Source organism: Strigops habroptila, chromosome Z, assembly GCF_004027225.2.
Source record: "Strigops habroptila isolate Jane chromosome Z, bStrHab1.2.pri, whole genome shotgun sequence".
NCBI classification, from domain to species: Eukaryota; Metazoa; Chordata; class Aves; order Psittaciformes; family Psittacidae; genus Strigops; species Strigops habroptila.
In genome coordinates, this window is record NC_044302.2 from 64,556,728 (window position 1) to 64,571,120 (window position 14,393).

Genomic DNA, 14,393 nt, shown 5'->3' on the forward strand with positions numbered 1-14,393 from the left:
TTTCTTTTGCCCCTGATATTGGATGACTAGGAGGTTTTACTCAAATTTCCTAAAGAATTAAAAGTTTAGAAGTCAATACCCTGAATAACTTCAATTCTCAGCAACTTTAGTAAGAGCTGAACTAATGTAGTTGTCTTTTGACACCTCACCTCTGAGATTTTTATGCAGCTGACCTTGTTGAATCATGCAAAGTTTATGAACAATTATTTCTTTAGTTCTTAAATTTGCTATCTAGCAAGTGAAGAGGATTGTATTTTGAATCAGTTACTTCTACTAAACACAGTATCAATTCAAGAACTAAGAAACCCTCTTGTATCTCCCTCTTCTCCTCTTTGGAAGAGAAGAAGTGATACAAGGATCATTTCTTTACTAGTATGAAATTAAGTTTAGTTTCATGGAGTTACAAGATGGAAAAACCCCATGAAAATTTCTCTGTTCTGTTTTTTTAAATGCCGTGCTAACAGAGGTATGACATCTTCCTCTTTAAACTAGTCTGAACCTTATAGGTCAGTCACTTTTCTGCTGCTGCATTTGTAGGTCTCAAACTAACCTTGAGGGAAGGTGGAGCCATGTGTTTAACAGGTGTGTTGTTTATGGTTTTAAGGCTACTGCAATGTTATTACTGACGTTCACACAGGTGGCAGGTATATTCATGTTCTGTCCCAAAACTACCTAAGGACCCACCTAGGTTGACTAATCGTAGCAAGTCAAACATTTAGTCACTGAAACAGATACTATTTCATACAGTGTCATAATTTTCCGCTCAAGTGACACAGTAATTGCTTACGTGCAATTATCTGACCATAATACGCAAAAATTTAGCTGGCACATAAAAAAAATTGGGCCAGGGATTATTGTAGTTTAAAGTCATGGATGGGAAGATATTACCCCCCTAGTCTTCCAGTCTAAAAGACACTTGGTCTATCACAATGCCAGTGTAACAGTCAGTGTAATTCCAAGGTCGTGCCTGAAACTAGCTATTGGTATGACACAGCTAGAGTCTACTTTTCCAAACACTCCTTTCTCGGTCCTTCTCACACACACATTAAAATATAAAGAGAATGGTTGAGAATTTACTTGGACCCCTGCACCTAATGTAGAACAGAACAGATTAGCTTTATAAAAGAGCTAGACTAGTATCAGTAATGTTCCAAAAGTCATATGTGCTTTTGTCTCAACCACACTACATCCAATCTAGTGGAGAAGAAACCTGAAATCCACGGTCCCATTTTTGTGGCTTATCAAAGGTTTCCAATTGGGTCTCCATGCGTTATACCCACAATTAAAGCGAACAGGCACTACAGTTCAGTTGCTGAAAGGAGTGATTCAGACCATCAGCCAAGCGGGACAGCTTGACACCTTTTTCTCAAAAGCTGTGCTTCAATATGTTGCATCTTGTTGCTTAAGAAGTTTGTGGATAATTAATAAAACCCCACACCTTCTTTGTAGTGCTGCCATATGCCCTTTAATAAGTTCGTAACCATTTGGTGTGTGCCAATGTTTGCAAATAAAAAAGGTTAACATTACCTGTTCTGCTTTGGCTTTTAGCAGCAAGAGAAACAGAATTCTTCCTCTTCCAGAACCAGGATTGTAGTGACAGGGGAATACTTTCTTCAGAATAGAAATATTGTTCTAAGTAACAGTGAGAAAAAAAACCAGAAGAGCAAACCAAACCAAGCCAGGAACAAGAAAAAAACCCCACCAAATCACATATTATGAAAAAGTGATTTTTATTTTAGTGGTTAGTGGAGCTTTTGGTTAAAAAGTAAAACAAAACAAAAAAATACAGTCGATTATTATGCATAGTACAGATAACAATGCATCTAAGACAATTTAGGAAAGATCCTCAGGCACACCTATTTATCATATGTTATAGTAAAAGAGTATCACACTCTCTAGTGTAATTTAAAGTAGATTATTTAAAGAAAATCTTCATAGAGATAAATTAAAATCAGTCACTTTAATATGGCGTGTTCATGTTCTGCATATGGCTAAAAAAAAAATCAGTGTGGTAACCTCACATGGAGCTTTTATATCTTTGGGCTAATTCTAATATAATGTCTTGGTATTCAGTCCACAGTGTGGGAAATTTTACATAGACTATTGCCAGCTACAGCACTTATTAAATTAATGCCTTTCAGATGAAAAAAAAAAAAAAAAACCCACCATGAAAGACCCAATATAGAAATTCTTAGGATATTAGGGATTAAGAATCATCTCAAGAATGTATAGGATTGCCCCACTGGAGATTCAGTGCACAGCAAATTCTAGAGAATCTTGGTGCTTAAATGTTAACTGCAACATCAATGTTGCATGTTAAGTGTCATATAAGATACAGGAAAACAGCTAAAAGAGTCCTGTGCGCCTAAAATCAGAATGAGCTTTCATTGGCTCCTGGTTACGATTGGAACCAATTCAGATCAGCTCTGGTAATGGGGCTCTGAGAGTTTCTGTAAATCATCAGATATGTAATTAATTCAAATTGCAAGTTTTGCAAATGTGTGACATGGCTGGAAACTGCTGGAATACAAGGCATAGCTTATATTATCAAGAGGTGCTCCAGACATCAAAAAAAAAAAAGATGCTGTAAAGGGGTGGAGAAATCAGCCAGGTTTTTATGGTATCTTTTCTTTACTCTGCAAATGGAGTCAATGATGCACATAGTTAAATATTCATGCATCTTGCTATATGAGTATGATAAATCCCCTTCAGGTTAATGTCTTTCTAGCAAAAACAGAAATCTCAAGGCTATGGCAGAAAAAGAAGATGGAAAAGCAAGAACATCTTTGTGTCTGTTTCTTGTCAATAGTATTTAACAGTCATTGTGTGCCTTATTGTATGACCCATGGTATGCCAAGGTATACAACACTGCCATTGAAACAGCAAAATAGTGGAGTATCTTTTAGCATTCACAGCAATTTCTCAGACCTCACCAGGCAGGAATTTGTTGAAATCAGAGAATTCAAAAAATTGAGCAGGAGCAGTTGGCACAAATTAACTTAGTGCTTGTTCTGGGCCACAATCCTGTGTTGTGAGAAAAACCTCTAATTTTTCCCATTCATTTTTAGGGGGGTAGCAGTATCTCACAAAAAAGGTTGTCTGCAATGACAGAAGAATATATATAAAATACATAAAACAAATGTTCTTTTAACAACTTTGCAAAGACGGACTGAGTATAAGCTTCTTTATTGCTCCTTGTTACAGGACTGTCCTACCAACACACGGACACTCTGCTATTTGATCTTATCCATAATGCAAGTGCATACACTAGGCTTTCTTATAAACGCATCAATGGGCTGAATGGAGCCCTTCTGTTCTCTGATGCAAGACAAGGAAGGGCAGTGAGGGAGAGGACTTTCAGGGTTTGATGGGAGTGTCTTTAAACTATGGTTTAATAGAAGATCCATAGTGAAAGAGAAAAAGATTGTTTCTTCGGGTTGGGCATGCGTACAGTGTTTCCCCCTTTGTTATGTGGAAAAAGAAGAATGAAACTTCATGTGGATAAAGAATCAATGTTCTCCCAATACCTGAACAAATGGGCACTGGTAATCGAGACCACATTGTTTTTTTTTGTCGCTTACAAAAAAGAGGAAATTTTTATCATTTTTATTGATGCTACTGATCACTCATACGAGCAGCCAAGTAACAGAATGTAGTTGCAATATTCAGCATAGCTGAATGGTTGGAAATGGGGCCCTTTGGGGCCCCTTCGTTTGTGGATAGAATAGTAGCTGCCTCTCGTATTTACCCACAGGCTGGTAAATGGTCTTAGTAGTCTGGTCCTTCTTCTTCACTGAGCAGTGCATCACACTGATATTGGCTTGTTCTATGATATTTATAGCACTGATTGCTGTTACATGAATTCAGCCTTTGTATTGTTAATATGAAGATTTATCTTCTGAGAAGGGTATCTTTTATAACTCCATCTCACCCCCTGAAAGTAACTTTGCAAAGAACTCTGAGAGTATTTTACAGGTAAAGGTTTGTTTATAATGTCACAAGCTACAACTCAGTTTTTTTCCAGAAGAAAACGCATTATGCAAATCTTTTCTTCTTACTCATTCCAGTCAAACCACATTTTTTTCTCTAATATTCTCAGTTTACACTGCCTTAAGCAACAGACTTGCTTAATGGCATTGCCTAACAGGGTTGGTTTAACTTGTTATTCTTAACTTCTGGCATGAGAGAAGGTTAGGCAGTCAGTTGACTTCTTTTAACACTAGAAATGCTTAATTACCCTAATATAGTACATTGGCATGAAGAAGAGCTTATACAGAGGCTACCAACTAATAAAATGCTGATTTGGAGCAAAACTTTTATATTAACAGTTAATATTACAGTTTGTTATCACAGATAACAGGGCTTTCTCTTGCTGTGTTCTGTCAATGCTATTGCAAATTCCCTCTTGAAAATCAAAGTAAAAGCACGTATTTCACACTATGAGCCACAAAAATACTGGAGCAAAGACAAGAATCTAGATTTAGTGTCCCTTGGAAAGTGATGTGTGTTTGTATGTTTATTTGTAGACAGCTATTCAGTTATATTGATTAGACTTAATATTCCGTGGTATTCCCAATCTTTGCTCATTCATTAATCAGTTTCCTGAGAATACAAACAGATCACAATGCCCCTGTAATGGAGTGTTATTAATCTCTAAATCAACCATGGCAATCTTCCTTTAATTTTCATCTTTAGTAATTAATTTAAATTTAAACATAATGCTTAAGAAGTATATCTGACATCTGAGCAAAAAATTGCTTTGACTAATATGTGTCTGGGAAGGCTTCAACTATGTTCATTAGTATTGGTAAAAGCAGACTCCTGATTTACGGACAGGATCTTCAAGTTGCATAGAAAAAGCCACAAACCTTCCTCATCTTTCCCTCATACAGCTTTTCAGCAGCCTGCTCCCTAAGGTAGGCAATAAAAGCACCCTGCTTTTATTACAGGCTGTTCATTATTCTTTAATTACACACCCTTGAAAAACACTTACAGAATCTGGCCTTCTGCTTTCATTTATCTAAACCCCTAAATGCATAGTCAATAAAAGTCTCAAACTAAAAATGACTGTAGATTATACTTTAATTTTTTAATTTTTGAGGCCCAACCTTGGTTACATGCTAGGCCCCAGATATGCCACCTCGGGGTATGTAACAATAAGAAATGAATTTTGAACACTCACAGTAGTATCTTGTAAGAGATATTCTACATAACAAAAGTCAGTGCAATTTAACAACAATTTAAAGATCTTACAGTTAGGATATGTGGAAAATCTAGTAGGAAAAAATCCACAAACTTTGGCAATATACAATTTATACCCTTTTATTGTGGCATTATGTTCTCTTCTTTGAGGCAGAATTCCCTGGTAAAATTGTCATGCAAATGATTTTTTTCAGCAAAAAGATGTTAAGATTTCATAGAAGAAAATAAGCGCATAGACAGGAGAGTTTGAGCAAAGGTCTAAGTTTAAAAAAAAACCATTCCTAAATAAAATATGTCATAGAAAAGAAAGTAGGACCTACTTTACCCATGTTTTGTAATTTATCCAATATCTTGTTAAATGTCCTTTTAGTTAGCATGCATTTTGATTAAAGTCCAAATGAAAGTCCATCTCCCTAAATTTAGTTTCATTGAGTCTTGTCCTACAATACAATTGAAGATTTCTGAAGACTTCTGAACTCATTCTTCTGAGAAAGAATGTACATTATTAGATTCACTTTCAAGTCTTTTACCAGATGCCACTTTCATTAGCCTGTTCATCATTCCCTGGTACAACCTTTCTTGTTCATTTTCTAACATTATATTTCTTGAAATGACATCCCTAAAAGAAGACATTGTGCATAAACATGAGCACATATGACCACTTGCTGTGGCTTAAATACTAATACTCAATGACTTGGTTGAGCTTTGGAAACTCAATTCTGTTTTTCTAAAAATTCACAGAATATTTGTAGCTTTACATAGAAGACCTTAACTTTTCACACTTCTCTAAATGTTCATGAAGGTGTGTACACAACTTTCCAACTAGTCACTAGCATTCAAACATGCATTTTCATAGATAAGCAAAATGGCTTTAAAAAGATAATTATCTATATTCAAAGCTATTCTCATTCACTTCTTAATCTTTCTGCCACATAAACAACTTATATCTTTTAGTATCTCTTTCATATAGGAGGATTCTTCACACTTTTCACTCAGCTTGTTTAACACAACAGTGGTCTGGCTCCACCCTTCCACTCAACAATTGTGTGCGATAATATAGCTGAACCCAGGACAAGCATACATGAATTTTTTTTTTTTTTTTTTTTTACTAAATAAACATCATGTCTTAAAAAATTACCTTCATCCATTGTAATCAGTCTGTTTCTCAGGGCCAGTGTTTCCACAAAGGTGAGAGTTAACTTCTGGTATTTTCTGAGCCTCACACAGTATGTACATAAATATTTAATCTGTAAAAAACCCAAAAGCTTCACTAGGCAACAAGATACCTGCAGAAAGCAAAATGGGAGATATGGATCAGATTTCTTCTCACTGTTTCCTATGGCTAGCAGTATCTCTTTTACCAGGACACCAAAACTTACTGGATGAAACTCAAATCTGTAGATGACTCAAGTATAACTGAAAAAAATAAAGTTGATGTTATATACCAGGAACCACAAATGCTCACAAGATTAGAAGGATATCATTAGAATACTTTACAAATACCCACACTTCCTTGTTTCATCTGGGAGAATGTGAAATGTGACACTCTGGGCACATTTCCAGTTGTGGTGAAACTGATAAAGATATAAGGGATGTTTTATGAAATTTCAGTGCTAATTTCACTTAAATAAGAGATATTAAATGGTTCCAGATTAAACTGTTGCTGTCTTAGGGCAAAGTTTGCCCTGCTTTGGAGGATTGTTTCATGAAAGTGTATTGCCATCTCCCTTCTCTGCTAATTAAAGGTAAAACCCTGCAGTTATCATTGCCAAGGCCATTATGTTGAGACTGGTCTGTCTCAGCTAATGAGACAGGCAGGTTGTTTTGAACTGTAGGCCAAATGTGCTGTCCTTTTGGTATAACTACAGGCACACAACTTGTGATACATTCCTATATTAGTATGAACAACACAGCAGCAGGAACTGGAAGAACTAGTAGTAAAAACAAATAAAGAATAAACTGTTCACAGGCTGGTGTGATCCATCTTCAGCAGGTGAGACCAGTGGCTCAGGATTTCTACTTCATTGCTATTGTTCTGTACCCCACCCTTTTGTCAGAAAAGATTAAAACCAGGAGCTTAACTTCATGTTGTAGTTTAAAAGGAAGGCTTTTGGTATCACTAACGCAACAAGCAGTTTCACTCTGGTTTTGTAGGAGGCAGCTTCACTGGGAATTTTATTCCAGCTATCCACAACTAATTACTTTGTATGACTAGCTTCCCTAGTGTTCTATTTTGAATATGTTATAGCTTTACTGAGAGGTGAAGAATATAGCATGATATGGGACCTAGACAGAAGACTTCTCTGAAAGAGTACTTCCCTTATATAAAAGGAACTTCTCAGTGATTTTTCTTTTTAAGAAAACAGAAACATAAAGGCGCACTTTTGTCATCCCGCTTGCATTTTGCCTACTGTTGCAGGTGGGGGGAAAAAATAGGAATGGAAAAGAAGAAAGAGAAAAGCAACCATCTGAACAATTGAGGGTATTCACTTGTTAAAAAATTGCAATCTTATAAAAATAAAACCATTTTTGACAGATTATATTTCCAAATATTTTTTTACTGTAACAAAATGATATATGACATAAAATTAGCATTACAACTACTGCTAAAAAAAAGGAAACTGGCAAAATAGAAAAAAACTTGACTCCAGTTCTATTTAACTGTGGTACTTTAGGCTTCTACTCATATTTTTTTAATATCCACTGTAACGTTTCTTGCTTTACTTACTTACTCTTTTAAAGTGTGTGTAGTAGCCCCGGTCCTGAACTAGAACCTCATTGTGCTAGCTATTAAAATAAAACAGGTTGGCTCTGCCACAGGTATCTTAACATTGCTACTTTAGTATTTGGTTGGTATTTTTGCTAACCTTATGTTAGGAAGAATTTTTACCTGACAAACCTTCTTTACATTTTTACTTAAAACACCCTTCAAAAAATCCCTTTAGTAATCAATAACACTATATGACTTTTTCTTAAATCACCATAATCTTAGGACTCACTATTCATTCCTGTTTCTGGTATTTCATTATCAATAATATTTCATGCATAATTGTGAGAAGACAAATTTCTAGGGCTAGGAATCTCATGTTCTTCTTGTATATTCCCAATGACTTTGATTCTCTTGAAAATTTGTAATTTTCTCTAGGGATAAACAATTTATTGTAGTATAGAATTGGGCCACATTTGAAAATGTCACAACTTCACCTTTTCGCTTTGAGGAAACTCAGATGCAAATCAAGCTTTGAGTTATGTACCTTTAGTCAGTTCTATAATGGGACAAATTACAACAATTACAAACATGTCCTGAAGTTTCTTCTCTTTGAAACAGAAACAAGATTAATTCTGTTAAAATTTCTCATGAATAGCTATGACTTGCTCCATGTCACCCATTGTGCTTTATGTGGCATTTCTTCCCAGGCAGAAACAGCCTTGAAGCAGCCCAGTCTAGAGTAAAACTGAAACACAAGAACAGAAGTTTTCTGAGTTTTTAGACAGAAATGCCATAACCAATTTCTGCTCGATATATAAATACAAAAGTCTGTAACAAATATCATGGATGCAAATTCTTTTGCTGAAAGTGAACAAAGAGCTTATATTTAAATTGAGGAGAAAACATAAAATGGAGGCCAGAAGAAGTACATCTTCAAATGGAACACTGCAGTTCTCTATTTGTACCTTTTTTATGTGATAGTTTGAAGAAAAAGCACATGAAGAGCTTCATTTTTTCTGAGATGAAACTATTCTAATCATAGGATAATAGAATGATTTGGGTTGGAAGGGACCTTAAAGATCTTCAAGTTCCAACCCCCCTGCCATGGGCAGGGACACCTTCCACTAGACCAGGTTGATCTAAACTCCACCTAGCCTGGCCTTGAACACTTCCTGGCCTTGAACAACTTCTCTGGGCAACCTGTTCCAGCGTCTCACCACCCTTATAATGAAGAATTTTTTCTTAATCTCTAACTCTCCCCTCTGTCATCTTAATGCCATTCCCCCTTGTCCTGTCACTACATTCCCTGTAAAAAGTTCCTCTCCAGATTGTAGGCCCCCTTTAGGTATTGGAAGACTGCTATAATGTCTCCCCTGTTCATAGAAGCAAATCGGTTTTGCAGCTACTGACTAATTGTGAATTAGTTCTGTTTGCTCTGCACAGAAATTTCACTCCTAATTTTTGCAAGTGAACTACTCAGTAAAGCTGTCTTGGACAACTCCTCCTAAACACAGCAATTCCCCACTAATAACGGCAACAATTAGGGTCAGGTATTACAAGACAAAATGGAATGCCTAGTTTCCTCAATTTTTTCTGACTGTTGTTATCACACCCTGAATGTAGACAATGAGCAAGACAAAATTTATTATTAGTCATTTATTATGTCATTGTAGTTTCTGTGTGGTAGTGGGAGACAACTCAGGGCTATCCCACTCTGAACAAATCTCAGCTTAACTAAAGTGATTCTGAAGCTTCAGAATATGATACTTGCTCCTCATTTTAAATATGGAGTAAGATATGCTTTACTGTTTACAATAAACCTGGATGTTTATTAGCAATAGATCCACTCACTGGTATTCATTTCAACATACAGAAAAAAACCCCAGCAGTTTTCTAAGGAGATATTTTGAAATGTTTAATACACTAATTTTAGTCAAAGGAAAAAGAAAACCCAGAATGGCAGTAGATGTAAGGCTACTTTGGAGAATCAAATGAATTTCAGAATGTCAAAAAACCCTTTAAAATCCCAGATAGCTAAATTTAACCTACATATTGCAACACCACAGGTGGTTCATCTGCTCATTAACTTTTTGCTAGTTAGTGTTTCATATTTCTTTGAAGTTACAACAACATAATTTTGTAGCAGGGTTCAGAATCTTTTGAGGTACAGAGGATTACTCATCCTGCTTCTTGATCTCACTGGAAGACACTGCCCAGTTCCACTCCTCCTGGGATGGGCTGAGACATGCCACTGTCTCTCGTGTGTGTCCGTTTCCTTCACAAGACTTTTCTCCATTAAGGGCACTGAGCTTTCCAAAGTAGTCATATATTGTTCAACTTTTTAAAGTAAAGCTCTTGTCATTTGTTTTTCCTTCTCTTGAATGTCACTTAAATACACATTCTGATTAGCATTATAGACTGTATAGGACAGTAAAACATTTATGTCTTCCCACTTCTTTGTTTTGTCCCTTTAGTACTTCCCACTGCATGTGCACTGAATTATACCTTCCCCAGTGATTTACTATTTTTGTCACAACTTCATCCTACAGATCTGTGTTGCTTTAGAGGATTCATATAACTGGGATTTCCAAACCTTTTTCCTAGAAGCTTCCTGGAAATCCAGATTTACTTTATATAAATGACACTGGCACTCAACCATAGTGGAGTCAGGGCTTATGCCTAGAATGCAGTCTGACAAGTTGAAAAGGCTTCTGGAAGTGTTTTTCAATATGTATCCCTAAGGTGAATTCCTGGTTCCGTGAAACGGAAGGGCAAAACTTGGGCTCATTTAAGCTGAATGGGACTTCTGGTTCCTAAAATGAAGACATCTTGACATGACTTCACACACAGCTATTCTGCTTATTTCTAGTACAGCATGGGATATTTATATTTCTTTATGTAGAGGGCAGTTCACGAACACTTTATGTCTTCTGGATAGCTAAGGTTTGTTTTACCATCAGACTCAGAAAATCCCTTTACACTTCTTAGAATCTCTGAAGCTGCAGAAAGTTATTTACTGCAACTAAGTAAATAGTAAGTATTAAAACTTACTATAGAATCAGGTGCATGTTTGATTGAAGCATGGAGTTTCTGTTGCCAGAGGATCAATGCCAATTCAGTATTTCATGAGGCACTAACAAAATATTGGTTAATTCACTACGAAAAAGAGAGCTGAATATTTTGCGCAGCACAAAACCAAATACAATTAATCTCAGTTAGAAAATTCCTCAAAAATATTTATAAACTATTTTGAATCAGTATTAAGACACGAATGCATGTTGTTCAATCTTTTCACTATCTGCAAACATGCAAAGGGGTCTGCAGCTGAAACATGATCTGAATGGAAACTAACATTAATGAAAATAAATCCTTTAACAGAGAATCCATAAAAATATTGTGCAGTTCTGATTACATGTCTTGTGAATATTTTGTGGTGGTTTTTTCTTTTTTTAATTTTTATTTTCTTTAAGCATGACACTAAAAAAGAAGTTATGCGTCTAGATTGAAGAAACTCTATGCCACCTAGCCCATGCTATAGTGTCATAGAGACATCCATGATAACAACATGACTCTAGATGGACCTATCTAGAATCATGCAGATGAAATGCAAATGTGATAGTGTAGCTGCTTCCACTGAAATTCAAATCTGATCTGTTGTAATGTCAAAGGAAGAGATGAAGGTCTGAGGAGGCACTATACTTCAGCATGAAGAAAAGATATTTTTTCTGAATAATGTAACTGAGACATGCTTCTTAAACCAGGAACTTGTGCAGGAATTGGTAAAGATGTGGTAGTGGAAGAAGTACTGGGATTGCTCTGAAATGTTTTGTTGGAAGTATTACTGCCTTCAGAAGGACTGCTGTTATTCATAGAGAGGTGTCATTACATGCTCTTAGATCTATATCATCTATATTACTGTCTTTATTACTTGAAATCTGAGTACAGCTGCTTATCCTGCAAGTCTTGGCTGTCTAAGGAAACGGAGCAATGTGTTTCTCCTCAGTTTTGTAGGATGCGGGTAAAAGCTGCTGAAGAAAGATGAGATTACAAAGCTCATAAGGTGAGAGAGAAGGATTCCAGGTGGCTCTGGCTTGCTATCACCTGGCTTAAAATGGATGACTGTCCTCTTGGGGTATAGGCAGAGTTCTGGTTTAGGACATATTGTCTAACTCAGCACACTCAGGAGCTCCTGCAGGATAACACTATTTCGTAACAAAGCAATTTGCTAGCATCAATTTCCACTTAACGTTTATCTCATAAGTCATCTGAAGGCTACTTGCAAAATGAGGTTCTTTGGCTAGGTGTGTGTAAAACAGTCCTCTCCCAAATACCCTGAAACTTAAATCTTCTTTAAGGCATCCTGGGTAGAACACAAAGCAACAGCAGGGGAGGCATCAGACTCTGAAATAGATGTAAGGACTGCTGACCCTTCTCCTAGACTCCAATAAAATTCCTGACTCATTTTGCTATCATCTTGTGTAGGATGAATCACTTGGGCGAACGCCATCTGCCCAACAGCTCCATCAAGCTGTTATCACCGGTGTCAGGAAAAATATTTAGCCAGGCCAAAATGTGGCAGTTTTCAAAAATTATTAATATTCTTTTCTATTTTTACTGAACATTTCCTTTTCTCTCAGCAGCAATTGTATTCTGTACTGTGCTGACTATTGTATCAAAATAGCAATACTGGCAGTATCTGAGAGATGTCACACTGAGTATAAAAGTAAAGAAAAATGTTTCCTTTTGCTTTATTTATACTAAGACAATAGTAGCTGCATGCTTTGCTGCTTCTGAATAAACAATAGCTGGTCAACAATGAACAGTGTACAAACTGCTACTGTACAAACTAATTATGAAATTTCAGTTAAAAACTTGCCAACAAACACTAAAGCTGCCTCCAATTAAACTGCATTTTTAATGTGTAAGTATTTTGCACAATGAAGCTCTCTAAACTCAGATGGTGACTCACTCCAGCTTCAGGAAGGCAATGAATTGACATTTCCCCACCCATTAAAGAGGAGGAACAGCAAAAGCAAACAGCTCCCGCAATGAGTTGTAGCACAATACTTTCATGTCAGATCACTCTGAAAGAGGAAACACAGGCCTGAAAGACAATACAATTAAAAGAAAAAAAAAAGAGAGATTAAAAACTACTATGATGAAAATAATAGTCCAATTATTGAGAAAGCGTATTAGAAAAAAGAGTCGAGGTAGAAGAGTATCTTACTAAATAATTGTAACACACTTTTTTCCCACCCCTATAGGCCTGCAGTAAATTATGCTGTGCTATTTTCTACACTGAGAAAATGCCAAAAATTTATAAAGGTGGTCTGAGTGAGCCTGTGTAATCCAGCTTTCTAGGTTATTTAAGGACTTCAAAAGACTCAGCTAGGTGCACCAGGGATATGCACATATTCCCAGCTTGTTAGTATAAAAAGATTTTTATTGGCCAAACTCATTAATAGACAAGGGAAGCAGTCCCAGAAAAAGAGTGTAATCAGAGATTTTGGACAACATCCGTCAGCAGTGAAATAAGACTGGTAGTGTCGTACTGACATGGAGGTCAGCAGCATGGGAGTTACCTGAACTTCATACATGATAATTAAATAAAAAAAGCTGCAAATGCAACTTGACAGCTTGCTCACAATTTCACTGTCATCTGGTAGGCCTCTTCAATTATTAGGCTTACTGAAAATATATGAAATACCTTTGTCAAGTAACATGTCAAATGTGCAGGAAAAAAAAAAAAGGAAAGAACAACATGTAGGGGAAAATTGTTGCCAGAAAGTCAGGGAAGCTGGTGGCTGGGCTACAGGACTGTGGAGGGGAGGTTCCTATGGGAGTTGGCAAGGCAGGGCCTGGCAGCCCCTCCTGTTCCACTGTTCCGGCCAAGAGCAAGACAGCTGGGGTGCACTGGCAGCAGCCCCAGCCCTGGGCATCAGGCAGCTCTCTGGGGATGGAGATAGGGGTGGGATAGAATAGAGCATGAGACCACAAGCTGGACTCAGCCCAGGTCCCACAGTCAGTCCGAGTCCACCTGCAAGGCAGTGGGGTGGGGGGTCAGATGGGAACAAAGTGCTGGGGTTGCAGCTGAAGGCAAGTACCGGGGCTGGGAAGGCCTGGCCACTGCCTCCCATAGCACTACTGGGGGTTCTCTCCTTGACTCACTGGGATGGGGACACGCTTAGCAGTGTTGATCCTGAGCTTACCGCCAGGACTCACAACCAAACCCTGTTGGAGGGGATGAGTTTATGGCCCCAACAGTTTCTACAGAGCTATTTTAAACAGAGGAAGGCATAACCAAGGCTGGATTGTTTATGAGGAATTATGAATATCCCCTCTAATATCACTCAGCACGCAGTTCCCTTTCTCTCCATTTTATTAATTGCTACACCTGAGTTTCAAGGGCATGCCGCATTTTATGCATGTTCACAAAAGGCAGATTAGCCATACTTCCTCCTTCTGGAGTGTGTTGCAGCAG